Source organism: Heterocephalus glaber, unplaced genomic scaffold, assembly GCF_053883595.1.
Source record: "Heterocephalus glaber isolate CG9 unplaced genomic scaffold, H.glaber_assembly_v1.0 deba00001188, whole genome shotgun sequence".
Classification (NCBI taxonomy): domain Eukaryota; kingdom Metazoa; phylum Chordata; class Mammalia; order Rodentia; family Bathyergidae; genus Heterocephalus; species Heterocephalus glaber.
The window spans coordinates 27,526-42,586 of record NW_028258210.1 but is presented as its reverse complement, the minus strand read 5'-3'; the positions used below and the strand labels follow the sequence as shown (position 1 = coordinate 42,586).

At 36.9% G+C, this 15,061-nt stretch overlaps 1 long non-coding RNA gene and 1 pseudogene across 3 annotated transcripts in view; one reads left to right on the top strand and one right to left on the bottom strand.

Annotated features, from left to right (window-relative positions):
- LOC147828241 (uncharacterized) overlaps positions 1-15,061 on the top strand; it is a 50,721-nt gene that overhangs the window by 8,419 nt on the left and 27,241 nt on the right. Inside the window, exons 2-3 of one of the 2 annotated variants that reach the window (XR_015451110.1) lie at positions 598-913; positions 1,219-1,359. This is a non-coding gene — a long non-coding RNA (uncharacterized LOC147828241). The remainder of the gene's footprint in view (positions 1-597; positions 914-1,218; positions 1,360-15,061) is intronic. The other variant, XR_015451111.1, reaches the window with a different exon arrangement.
- The window catches only part of LOC101700179 (olfactory receptor 7D2-like), a 29,360-nt pseudogene that overhangs the window by 11,136 nt on the left and 3,163 nt on the right, over positions 1-15,061 (bottom strand). The window lies entirely within an intron of this gene.

The window sequence follows — 15,061 nt, the reverse complement described above, 5'->3', positions numbered from 1 at the left end:
AACAAAGAAATAATTGGGGAAAAGTGTTAGGGTGAGAAGACACTGGCAACAGCTTGTGGGATCAGAATGGTCTGCTCGAATGAAAATTATGGATCAGAGCATATAATTTTAGAGGACACAGCAAACACAAGATCAAAAGTTACTTGGAGGTCTATATAACTGAAGCCTGGCTTTTCATACCTTCTAGACCTAGTATTTTTGAGATACCTCATTGCACCTCTATTGCTTGATTTTTCACTCCCAAACTAGGAAAGTCATATTTGCTAACTGTTCATTCAAACTTAGAATCAATAGTTCCACTTCAATGGCAAATTATCTCAATTTGGACAGGAAATTAAATCACCCAACGTGCTCAAGACCATTAAGAAGTGAGAACTAAATCAATGACTTGATTATTGTTATAGTTTGTATCTTTCATCTCTCACAAGCCTCATTTGGTCATAGGTGGGGCTTCGGAAGGTGACTGGTGTATGGGGGCTTATACTTGACTTGCTGTTAGGAGGTGGGGGTTCGCTCAAAAGAGGTGGGTCACTTGGGGGTATGACCTGAAGGGTTTATCTCCCTTTCTGGTTCCTCCCTTCACTCTCTGCTTCCCAGTCGCCATGAGGTGAGCAGCTTTCCTCTGCCCAGGCTCTTCCACCATGCTGATTCTGCCCTGGAGCCAGCTGACCGTGAACTGAAACTTCTACAAACTATGAGCCAAAATCAACCTCTCCTCCTTTAAGTTGCAGATGGCAGGTGTTGTGTCCCAGTGATGAGAAAAGTGACTCAAACAATTATAAACATAGGATTTAATCCCCATTAACAATTAGAAAATTAAAGAAGCAATAAATATCAAGAAAAAGAAAGAAGAAGGTATGATTGTTTTTCAATGAGAGGAAAGAAGACATAGATTAAGAGACCTGAGTAATGGGTAAGAAAATTGAGAAGGATATATTGATGTTCTTACACATAATTACACATAATCTTAGTGACTATGATTTAAGTTGTTATGTGAAATATTTCCTCAGCTCCATTAAAGCTCTCCTAAGGGGAATAGTTGTCCTAACATAAACCAGAGGGATATACGATAAATATGAATATAAACACTATGATTGCATGTTCAGTTTGATTTTGTGGCTGTCTCCAGTTCTATGAAAGGATGGCATAGGCAGTGGCATTAAGTGTTCTCCTTCTGACAATTTCCCAGAGGACTCTCTTGATGTCCTTGTTCCTCAGGCTGTAGATGAAGAGATTCAGCATGGGAGTGACCATGATATACATCACTGAGGCCACCAAACTGACCCTGGAGGAAACTGAGACAGATGAACTGAAGTGCACCCCAAGTCCTGTTCCATAAAACAAGAAAACCACCATGAGGTGAGAGCCATGGATGGAGAACGCTTTACACCTGCCACTCAACAGGGAGACTCTCAGAAAGGAGGAACAATTTTATACTAAGTGAAGTAGATCCCTGTAATAGCAAGAAAACTTGAGTTGATACTAATAATAACTATTACTATGTTATTAGTGAAGATGTCAGAACAGGTAAATTTGAGAGGTCGCAGAAAGTCACAAGAGAAATGAGGGATTTCTACATCTGTGCAGAAAGTAAGGTGTGACACCATTATGCAGTGCATCTGGAAGTTCAAAAGATTGATGGAAAATGCCATCAGGATCAAGATCCACAAAGACAGGGGCTCATGCAGAATGGGTAGTGCAGAGGGTGACAGATGGCCACTAAGCAGTTATAGGGCCATCACAGCCAAATATCCTGTCCAAATATCCAAAAAGTACAAAAAAGGACACATGAATTAGGCAGCCCAAGGGGATGAATTTGCTGTGCATGTGTGTGTGTGTGTGTGTGTGTGTGTGTGTGTGTGTGTGTGTTCACCAGCATATTGGGGATTGTAGTGGTGCTAAAGCCAGTATCAGAAAAGGACACGTTGGACAGGAAGAAGTACATGGGCGTGTGGAGGAGGGAGCTGTCAATGACAACCAGGATGATGAGGTCCCCAAACACTGTGACCAGGCACATGAATAGAAACAGTCCAAAGAGAACAGGCTGTAGGCCTGGATCTTCTGAGAATCAAAGGAGAAGAAATTCCAACACAGAAGTTAAATTCTGTGGTTCCATAGATCTAGGATACCTGTTGAAAAAGAAGAGATTATTGGAATACATAAAGCAGAATAAAGGCAATCAACCACGTGTTTATATTTTGGGTGGAAGCAGTTCAAATTAAAGTGTGTATACTGGAGGATTACTACTCTTTGTGTTTGATTTAACTGTATGCTACAAAAGTTCTTGTTTTGGGAGCTTGGTCCTCAGTTTGACAGTGTAGAGGTGGGGTGGAACCTTCAACAAGTAAACTATAAGCCAGTTATATTGGTGCAGGCCTGTAATTCCAGCACTCAGGAGGCTGAAGCAGGAGGATCACAGTAAGTTTGAAGCCAGGCTGGGTTACACAGTTCAAGGCCAGCCTGAACAAAATAGGATCTGTCAAAAAAAAAAAAATAACAGAAAAGTAGGTGGAGTCCAGGGAATAGTCCATAATAGTGTGCCCCAGCCTTTCAGATTTCCTGTTCCAATGTGAATCTCTTACAAACACACACACACACACACACACACACACACACACACACACTCACACTGCTGAGATCCAAAGTGAATCTCTCCCTAGAGCTAGTGCTATATACTATGTGGATTTTTGAACTGTGAATTGTGAGATAAATAAACTTCTTTTTTACCAGCAGAGATGGTAAAAAAGTTAGGCTTTCTAGAGATGGGTTAGAGATTTGGGGGAACAACAAGGGGAGGGAACAGGAATAAAGGGATCAAAACTAATCAAGACATGATACATACATCTACCTATTCCCCCCAAACAAATGTAATCATTATGTATTGCAAACATACACAAATTTTTGAAAATAAAAAATGATTTAAATTTTAAAAGTTTTTTGCCCAAGGTATTTCATTATAGTAATCCAAAACTAACTAATACAAAGACAAAACACCATTAACAGTATTTCAGAGTTGTGGCAAACTTTTAAGCCTTACTTCTTTTGTTTCTGTGTCATTTGCTTGTTTCTACATACAGCTGCTTCAGAGATTCTCAAAAGAATTAAAAGAATCATACCACAGGGATATATGTTCACCCATGTTCATAGCAGCACAGTTTGCAATAGCTAAAACTTGGAAACAGTTCACTTGCCCACCAAATGGAGACTGTAATAGAAAATGTGTTTTTTTCATAAAATGGAGTATGACTCAGCCATAAAGAATGAGAAATTAGAGACATTTATACCTAAGTGGGTGCACATTGAGGCCATACTCTTAAATGAAATAAATAGCACACATATATGTAAATACTGAATCATTTCTCTGGTGTGAAAAACTAAAAGTATAAATAAGGATCAAAATGTATAATTGATATTGTGAAATAGGAAGAAAATTTCTAAAGGAGTAGGGGAATTGGGAGGAGTAGGGGAAAGGAACGAAAGAAAGAAGGGAATAAATATGAGAAAGGGAAAAAATGAAAACAAAGTCTTTGTAAATACGGAGGGTTGGAAGAGTTGAAGGGAGGTCAGGGGAATGGGGAAAAATAAGAACCAAGATATATTATATAAAGGTAAATTCCCAGTGATGAATGTCATCATATTGTATACTGAAAATGTACCAATAAAATTAATTTTAAACATTTTCTTTAAAAAGAAGATCCTTTCAAGTCAGTCCTTTCTCATAGGGGGATTGGATTTCTACTAAAGTGAACTAAATTTTGGCACAAACTTTCATTTCTCCTGGTAGATCAAATCATCATTAAATTTTAGGGAAAAAAGCAAATTTTTTTTTTTAGAACAGAAAAACGGTATTACAAATGCATGTGTAGTTTGCTCATCTTTAAAATGGTTATAATTGATTGAATCTACTGAATTGTAGCAGAATATGCCTCCCCAAAATATGTCTAATCGTGAGACAAATTACTTGAGCTGAAGGTGTTGAGAAAAAACATACAAAACATCTCCCTGTATTTACCTAAAAGCAGCACATGAATTTGTAAATGTGTCCCTTCGGGTTTTTTCTGGGAAGGGCGAAAGGATTTTTAATCACTGGAGGTAATTATACGCACTTCTCATGCTCTACAGTGATTTACAAATAACTTTGTTAAAAGTAGCCCTTATGGGCCGGGGATTTAGCTCAGTGGTTCCACCACCTGACTCACAAGTGCAATGACCCGAGTTTGATCCCTGGTACCAAAAACCAAAGTAGCCCTTAGGGAATATCAGCCTTTCTACAGACTTGCCTACCCTCAATTTGCCATACCTAGAAGCTTTTCTTGGTCTAATAAATTTTCGTCAAAACTTGTCCTTTTTTTCTTAAGATGCTATACAACTGCAAGTTTTAACCAGCCACCTCTTTGTCTCACTCATTGCTCGTTATTCCTACAAGGATGTGCATTATTATTTTTCTTTTTTTGAGACAGTATCTCACTGAGTTGCCCAGACTGCCTCAAACTTGTGATCCTCCCATCTCAACATCTTAAGAAGCTGTAGTTACAGGTGTGCACCACTGCTCTGATTTGGTGTGCATTTCAATAAACTATTAGTTTTTTGCTTGTGAATCTGCCATTTGTCAGCCTAATTTTGAGGGGACCAACTGAATACCTTGAGATATGCAAGGGGAAAAGGATTTTTCCCTTCAGAATTCAACCTTAAAGTGTTGCTGTAAGATAGTAAATTGAATAATAAATGCAACGTGCTTAGTCGTTCTCAGTAGTAGTTGGTCATTATAATCACCTGCTGATCGTTCTAAATGTGCTGATAAGATGGACACCGATGTGAACTAATTAAATCAGAATCTCATAAACAAACATGCTTTGGACATAGTAACATAGCCAGGAAGAAAGCCATTCCCAAGGACTAGGTAAATTATCCATTCATGTAACCTATTACATATAATATTATTATTATTAAAATATATATTTTAATTGATAATAATTATTATTACAACTAAAACCAAACACTTGTATTAAAATAATAAATATTTAATAACATTCGCTCCTGAACTCACTATAAATAAAATGTGAGGGTCTTTTTGGGATTTGTGCATAATTCCATTCTCCTGCCCTTTTATTGGCGAAAAACAAACAGTGTCATGAAGCTACTGGATGCACTTTCAGATCAATCTTTCATAATGATAGAATTAATTTATGGCCATGAATAATTTTACTGAAAAATTACCAAAATGCTATCATATTTTGCATATTGTGTCCTGGAAAGCTTCATTTGCTACAGTATTATTTTACATTTTTCAGTGAAGTACATGTGATTATTTCAAACACTAAATGAAATGTACTATTATCTAGAGAATGAGCTTCATTTTACTTCTTTATTATGACACTCCTAAGAAAATTTTTGTGCCTCTCTGCTAGTCCATATAAGATATCTTCAGGAGAGATCATGTTTTGATTTGTTAAAACTGATAGATGCTAACATTTTTTACATTACTGGGGATTGACTGCAGGGCCTTCTCACTGAGATATATCCTCTGCTCTTTTATATTTTTCAACAGGACTTTGAAAAATAGCTAATTTGTTCAGCTTGGCTTGAATTTTTGATCCTTTTGCATCAGCCTCCCAGTGAGCTGGAACTACAGGCATGCACCACCACACCTGGCTATATTTTTATTTTAATTTTCTACATTTGCTTTTCAGCAGAAAGATCTGACACAATCTTATTGAAAGGCGGAGGATCAAAAATGTCCTTGAGGTCTGTAAACTAATGCTGTTTCCATAATTGATCTATGTGCATATTCTCATCTTATACAGAGAATATACCAATATATACATCACTCATAGACAACCCTATGATCCACTATATTCATGGGTATATCTGGCACATTATAGAGGCTTTACACTTACTAAATCTCTCTCTCTCTCTCTCTCTCTCTCTCTCTCTTAGAGGTAACAGAGAAAGAAATAAGGAATGCTGAGCCAAATTCCCAAACTTGTTTAAATTTATTTTGAGCCAAAGTCTCACTAAGTTACCCAGACTGGCCTCAAACTTGTGATCCTCCTGCTTCAGCCTGTCAAGTAGCTGGGATTTCAAGGATGTGCCAAAATGCCCATCTGTTGCATATTTTAAATAAGCATTTGAACCACTGTTTTTTTTTTAATATGGGATCTCACTATGATGCCCAAACTAGTCTTGAACTCCTAAGCTAAAGCAGTCTTCCTGCCACAGCCTCCCAATTAGCTATGCCTCCATGAGCATGTCACCATGCCTATTCTAAATCGGTATTGAAATTGCAGATATATTTATGAATCTTAATCCTAAAAATGGTTTAATGGTCTTTCAATCTATTAAGTGGCAGAGAGGAAGAAACTCTTCACAGTCCAGGGAACTTCATGAAAGGACTGAAATATCCTAAAATGTAACCATGCAAACAAGATTCACCTCCCTTTCCCTTCCTCACTCCCCCTTTTAAAAATTTACCACAACTTTTAAAACTCAAATGTCATAGATTCTATTTCATGGAAAATGATGGTTCCACGGAAAGTCTGTGCCACAGAAACACACAAGCACTCTTTTCTGTCTCGTCTAGTGCTAGGTCCAGACTCAGAAGGAATGAAACCCCAGAAGGCCCCAATGTGTCCAATCCATACCACCTATTCTGTTTCTGTGAACCAGAAGAATCTGTCCAATATATGATAGGAATTGTTGTTCTTGTAACCTCCTCTGTACCAAGTAAGGAAGACGTTCTGGGAAATCCAAAACATATGAAGACCAATTGGTTCCCTCCAGGCATTCAGAACCCCCATTTTTTTGCTCCTGGGGATTGAGCTCAGGACCTTGTGATTGTGAGGCAGGCAGCAGAACCACTGAGCTAAATCCCTGGCCCTCAGAAGCTACTTCTATGAAGACAAAAATAAAATGGTCTGGGTTGGGGTGTAGCTAATTGTAGAGTGGTTTTCTAGTATTGATATGGCCCTGAGTTAAATCCACAGTACTACAAATAAAAGTGACAATCATAGTAAATTTAAAATTGTCTCTCAGGAATTCAGGAAATTGAAGTTCAGATAAAAACATATTTTATTGGATTGATATGGCATTTACCCTTGTTAATGTAATAATGATAACAACAATGCCTGAAATTTATTTTCCCCATTCTATAAATCTCTCACATATTTAGTCATATTTATATGAGTTCTAATTCTTACTCACTGCATTTGTAGCAACTGAAGTCAATTCAGCTGACAACTGTGAGGCTCAGGGATACTAGGAAGTTTCCCAGTGTCACATAGGCAACATAGAACACAGAAAATTAAAATTAAGCTATTGGTCTCTGAGGTCCAGGCACAGAACTTGTTCACTGCTTCCTACACTTCAGGAGGTTTAAGCACAAGTCCAGAGGTCTGTTCTCAACCTCCTTACATATGGTTTTAGCAGTTTTCTGTTTCAAACCTAAAAATGAAACACAACATTATGACTTATGTCTCCCTTGCTAATGGAGAGAGAATAAATCACAGGGCTGAAAGAAGCAGTGGGAAGGTGGAAGTAGAATCAAAGAATAAGCCCAAGAAAGAGAGCTGCCTGAATTTTTATGTCAAAATGTACTGTGATTCCTGCCTGTGATCACAGCCAACCTTCCTATAACTGATGCAGAAAGTGAACACACTGCTCTTCTCTGTAGTCCAAAAGCCCAAAGGGGAGAGCACAGTGATTGGAAGGACTCTGCCTTGGAGTGACAAGTGAGAGAAATATCACATTGGGTCAAGAGGAGAGAAGCCCGTGAATATGCCCTATAGATGAGATCTCACTGTCTAGATTCAAAGCTGACTTCACAATGTCTGGTGCAGTGATGTACAAGTCCAATCCCAGCTACTTAGGAGGCTAAGCCAGAAGGATTTCTAGATTGAGCCCAGCCTGAAATTAGGAAGAGCCTATGTAAACAATGATAGGAAAGTAGCTCAGTGGTAGAGCTTTTGCCTAGCATGAACAAGGCTTTGGATTCAATCTCCAGAAATGAGTAAGACAAAAGAAAGAAAGGAAGGAAGGAAGGAAGGAAGGAAGGAAGGAAGGAAGGAAGAAAGAGAGAGAGAGAGGGAGAGGCAGAGGAGGGAAGAGGAGGGAGGCAGGAATGGAGGGAGGAGGGAGAATAAAGGAAAGGAAAGGAAAGGGAAGGGAAGGGAAGGAAAGGAAAAGAAAAGAAAGGAAGAAGTAAGGAAAGAAACAAAGAAAATGAATGCGAAGAGAAGACATAAAAACTGTTCAAATACCCTCAGATATAAAATAATGATAATGCATGTTGTTCTCCTGATTTATGGAAAAGACAATGTGTAATTACTCAGAATAAAGATAACAAGCTCCGTGAAAAAGCTTTCCTCAGAGACTGGCACTGGGAAGCTCTAGGTAAAAATTTTGCAGGGAGAGTTCAGAGGGATATATTTCCTGCTCTGGTGGAAACAGTGCTTACAGAAGCTGGAACCAGTGTTGAGGAAAATAAGCTGCATATGAAAGTTTCCATACCTTCTCAATAACTAAGATCATAAACTTCATTAGCCTGGGAACTAAAATTCTGCATGTTGATACTCTCCCACCTGGCTACCAACTGTCCTGCTGGCCCTGGTGATGAAGAAACAATGTTCTCCAGCCAATCTTTCATCCAGTATCTCCCTTAGCATTTACAGGGCCATGCTGTGTCTCTGCTGGGGCATTCCCAAAGAGGACTGATCTGCTGCTCCTCCTCTGCTTGATGTGTGAGGATATTCAGCCTCCATCTTCAGGAGTGGTAAAAGGACAAGAGTCAGACATGAGCCTCCTGGTGCAGATGGCAAACCTGGGAAGAAGAGACGGGGATGGAACTGCTGGACTGGAATGGCCCAACTGTAGAGCTGGAAGGCCAAGGTGGTTCTTTATAATTGTCTGACACTGGGGATTTAATGCAGAATTTATAATTAGCCTAATCCATCCATAGTATCCCAATCCCTAAGGACTTGCTAATGTTGACAGATAAAGAAAACAAGAAAAGTGAATTACTTAAAAGGATCTTGCCCATCTTGTATCAGAGGGAGCCTCAACTTAGATCTTTCTTCTCACATCCAAGTTGTAGGGATCTTATAAAATTTGACCCCCAGTCAAAGAAAATAATATGTAACGTTTTATTAAGTTTATTGGTACATTTTAGGTATACAATATGGTGACATTCATCATTGGGGATTTGTAACTTTACATAATATGTCTTGATTCTTATTTTCCCCATTTCCCTACCCTCCCTCCAATGCCTTCACCCCTCCCTATTTATAAATACTTTGTTTTCATTTTTTCCTTTTCTCATATTTAACTTTGATATCTGAAAATCCAGTAAGTTCTTCATGTAATTTGTATAGAATGAAGCCTTCTTTATACAACTCTCATGCAATTGAATAACACCCTCCTGAACAACCAATGGGTCACAGAGAAAGTTAAAGAAAAAATTAGATGGTTTCTACAAATAAATGGAAATGCCAATACAATATACTGGAATTTATAGGACAAAATGAAAGCAATCTTATGAGACAAATTCATAGCAGTGAATACTCATACGAAAACAGAGAGAGCTCAATTAAACAACCGGATGCTGAATCTCAAGCTTTCAGATACAAAAGGGCAAGACAAATCCAAAGCTTGTAAAGGAGGAAATTATAGAAATCAAGGCAATGTAGAATAAGAGAACAATACAAAAAAAAAATCACCAAATTGAAGAGGTTGTTCATCAAAAAATTCATAAAATTGACAAATTCTTAGCTGACTTTATAAAAAGAAGGGGAAATAAAAGGCTCAAGTCCATGCAATTATGAATGAAAAGGATGAAATTACAACAGACTTAGCAGAAATCTAGAGGACCATCAATACCTACTTTGAGAACCTGTATTCCAATAACATGGAAAGCACAAAAGAAATGGACAGAGTCCTAAATACATATGAATTACCAAAGTTGAACCAAGAAGATATAAAAATTCGAAGCAACACAATATCAATCAATAAAACTGAGAATGTAATTAAAAACTTACCAACAAAGAAAACCTCAGGCACTGATGGCTTCACTATTGAATTCTACAAGACATTTAGAGAAGAACTATTGCCACTATTGTTTAAACTCTTCAATGAAATTGAAAGGGAAGCAACAGTCTCAAATTCATTCATGAAAGCAACCATCACCTTGATGCCAAAAGCAGAGAAAGACCCAACTGAATAAGAGAACTATAGGCCAATCTCACTAATGAACATAGATGCAAAAATCCTCAATAAGATGCTGGCAAACAGAATGCAGATCATCAAGATCATAAACCCTGGCAACGTGGGATTGATCCCAGACATGCAAGAATGGTTGAACATACGTAAATCAATAAACATAATACATTATATGGACAGAGTGAAGTACAAAAGACATATGATCATTTCAGTTGATGCAGAAAAAGTTTTTGACAAACTCCAATACCATTCGTGATAAAAAAAAAAAAGCCTATGGAAAATTGGGATAGTCTTTATCTCAACCTCATAAAACTGGTCCACAAAAAACCAATAGCCAACATCATACTAAATGGTTAAAAAGCGAAATATTTCATGCTAAAATCAGGAAAAAACCAAGGATGCCCACTATCACCAATCCTGTTCAGTATAGTTGTGGAAACACCTACAGCAATTAGACAACAGGAAGAAATAATAGAAATAAACATAGAAAACAAAGAAGTTAAATTATAATTATTACAGATGACATGATACTGTATATAGAAGACTGCAAGAACTCCACCAAAAGTCTTCCAGATTTAATCACCAAATTCAGTAGTTTAGCTGGATACAAGGTCAACACACAAAAATCAGTAGCCTTACTGTACAGGCATGACAGACTCACAGAGAGAGAAACTGAGAAAAAACTGTTTCAAAATAGCATGCAAAAAAGTGAAATACCTAGGAATCAATCTAATGAAATAAATCAAAGTCCTCTCCTCTGAAAACTACAGCACTCTGAAAAAAAGAGATTGAAGATGATATCAGAAAATGGAAAGACATCCCTTGCTCCTGGATAGGAAGAACCAATACAGTGAAAATGTCCATACTTCCAAAACTTTTATAATGATACAATGAAATCTCAATTTAAATCCCAACTTCAGAAAACTATAGAAAGCAATCCAAAAATTCATTTGCAACAAGAAAAGACCTAGAGTAGCAGACTTTCTAGGCAACAGACAAGTCAGGTGGTACCACAATTCCCAACTTGGAACTATACTACCAAGCTATTGTGGTAAAAATAGCATGGTACTGGAAAAGACCTGAGGACCAGTGGAACACATTAGAAGATGCAGAAACAACTCCAGATACACTCAGCCACCTCAACTTTGATGCACTCAAATACCCTCATTGCAGGAAAGATAGCCTGTTTGATAAATGCTCCTGGAAAAATTGAGCTTCAACCTGCCAAAGATTAAAACTAGGCCTATATCTCCCAGCATGCAGCAAACTAAAATAAAAATGCATCAAAACTCTAAATATTAAAACAGAAACACTAAATTGGCTGGAAGAGAGGTTAGTTAGAACTCATGAAAACATTGGAATAGGAAAAGATGTCATGAACAAAACCTCAGTCATACGTGGAGTAGCACAAAAAGTCAACAACTGGGATCTCATCCTATTAAAAAGCTTCACGGGAAGAGAAACTACCCATAGAGTGAAGAGACAACTCATAATTTGCAAAAAATTTTTACTAGTTCTTCTCAGACAAAGGTCTACTATCTAAAATATATAAAGACCTTTAAAGATCCAGACTTCCAAATTTAAAGACCAAATCCAAAAATGGGCATCTGAAATGAACAGATATTTCTCAGAAAAAAGATGTAGAAACAGCAAATAAACATACGAAAAAATGTTCAACTTCACTGGTTATCCAAGATTTGTAAATGAAGACAACACTGAGATTCCACGTCATTCCAGAAAGAATGGCTGCTAGCAAGACGTCAACCAACAACAAATGCTAGCAGGGCTGTGGGGAAAAAGAAACCTTACTGCACTGTTGCTGTGAGTGCTGACTGGTGCAACTGCTATTGAAATCAATGTGAAGATACTTCAAAAAACTAGGATTAGAAGTCCCATTTGACCCAGCTAATCTCTCATTGGGTATCTTCCAAAAGAATTAAAAGCATCATACAACAGTAATATATGGACACCAATGTTTATAGCAAAACACAGTTTGTAATACATAAATCATGGAAATAACACCAAATACGGATCAAATGATGACTGCATAATTTTAAATAAAATCAAATACTACACAGCCATAAAGAATGTGAAACTAGAGTTATTTACAGCCAAATGGATGCACATTGAGGCCATGGTCTTAAGTGAAATAAACAGGACACACTTTTGTAAATTACAAATAGTTTCTCTGGTGTGAGAAAATGAAAGTGCAAATAAGGACCCAAATATATAATAGATAATGTGAAATATGAAGAAAAGTTACAAAGGGTAAGGGGAATTGGGGTAGGGTTTGTAGGGGAAAAGAAAGAAGGGAAATGAAAATATATGAGAAAAGGAGAAAATAGATACCAATTATTTTAAATTAGGAGGGGTCCAGGAGTTAAATGCAGGGCAGTAGAATGGGAGAAAATAAGAACCAATATATATCATGTAAAGGTACAAATTCCCCATGTTGAATGCCATATTGTATACCTCAAATGTACCAATAACCTTAATGAAAAAAATAACATGATAATCTCAATACATATAGACAAATCCTTTAACAAAATGCAAAATTCATTCATAATAAAAATATCCATGATGAGAACAGGCATAGAAAGACCTTATCCCAATCCAATACATGCCATTTTTTTAACAACCCACTGCCAATATCATACTAAATGTCCACTTTCACCACTCCAGATTGATAGATTCTATGATGTTGGTTTGGAATGCGAACTAGCACAACCATGACAAATATGAGTATAGAGAGTCCTCAAAAAATGAAACTATAATTTTCACTTGAACCTGCTATTAGCTTTCTAGGAATGTTCCTGAAAGATTTAAAGATAATGTCTTTCAATGATATATACATACCTATTTTATAGCAGCAAAATTTATCATAGCTACATCTTGGAAGTGGCCAGTACATCCATCAACAGATGAATGTATAAAGAAAATGTGGTATTTATATACAAGGGAGTACTGCTCTGCCATAAAGAAGGATAAACTTGAGACATATGTCAGAAAAGGGATGCACCTTGAGACCATAATATTAAAAGAATTTAGACACACAAACTTAAATATTACATGGTTTCTCTTATATGACAAACCCAAATTATAAACAAAGAGCAAAATAAGAGATAGATAACAGAAAGTGGGAAGGAATATCTTTCTGAAAGGAAAAGAAAATCAAGAGATGGAGGGAGGAGACAGAAGGAGAAGAGAAAGGGAATAAAAAGGAATTCAGATAGGTTATGTACATGTAGGTACTCCACATAACTAATATGAACATTATGAACCTCAAGCACATGTGAAACAAAACACAAGAAGGGGTCAAGGGGTGAGTGGAGCTGTAAGGAGTGAAAGAAAAGTGAATGAAATATGGAATCAAGGTGTTTTACATAGGTATGCCAAAACTTCACAAGGAATGTAAACATTATGTACTACAAATACACTAATAAATAAAAAGATCTGAAAAAAGTAGTTCACATGAAATGTTGAGCACAGTAATCAGATAAAAGGAAGGTACAAAAAAGACAGGAATAAGAAAGTAAGAAGTCAAACTACACTCAGTTGTAGATGACATACTGTGTACATAGCAGATGAAGAAATTTCACTAGATCACTCTTAGACCTAAGACACAAGATTTTCAATGTGGCAGAATAGAAATAAACACATAAAATTAAAAAGTGGCCCTGTCCACTTAACATGAACCCCCAACGAAACAAATCAGGAAAACAATTCCATTTGCAATGACATCTAAAATGTATTCAATCCTTGCAATTAACCTAAAAAAGGAAATAAAAGACCTCTATAATGAAAAGTATACTATGAAAAAGAGACTAAAGAGTACATCAGGAAATTGACAGACATGACCTTGACCTGAAAAAGCAGAAATAATGTTGTCAAATGGCCATATTACCAAGATGACATATAGATTCAAAGCAACTTAAAACAAACAAGTTTCTTTGCTAATGTAGAAATTATAGCACCCTGAAAAGAGAGATTTAAGATTATAACTGAAAATGGAAAGACATACACTGCTACTGGAAAGGAAGGATCAACATATTGAAAATGGCCATACTTCCAAAACTGCTATATAGATTAAATGCAATCCCAATTGAAATCCCATCACCATACTTCATGGACCTTGAGAAAACAATCTAAAAATTTATTGAGAACAAGAACAGACCAAGTATAGCAAAAGCAATTCTAGGTAACAGAGACATGACAGGAGGCATCACAGCCCCCAACTTGAAATTATATCCCAAAGCTACTGTGATTAAAACAGCATGGTACTGGCAAAGAAACAGACCTGAGGACCAGTGCAACAGATTAGAAGAGGCAGAGCAAAACCAGACACACTCAGCCAACTCATCTTCGACAAAGGAGCCAAACACACTCAGTGGAGGAAAGACAGCCTATTTAACAAATGGTGCTGGAAAAATTGGGTTTCAACTTGCCAAAGATTACAAGTAGACCTATATTTCTCACCATGCACTCAACTGAAATCAAAATGGATTCAAGATCTAAGTATTAAAACTGAAAAACTAAAAGGGCTGGAATAGACCTCAGGTAGAACTCTGGAAGACACTGGTGCAGGAAAAGATTTTATGAACGAAATATCAGCTGCAAATTAACTAGCAAAAACAATCAACAAATGGGATCTCTTCTTATTAAAAGTTTCTGCACAGCAAGAGAAACCACCAACAATGGAAAGAGACAACTCGCAATGTGGGAAAAAATTTTACCTGCTGTTCCTCAGACAAAGGTCTATTATCTACCATATAAAAAGAACTTTAAAAAAGTCAGACCTCCTAAACTTAGAGACCCAATCCAAAACTGGGCAAGTAAAATGAACAGATAATTC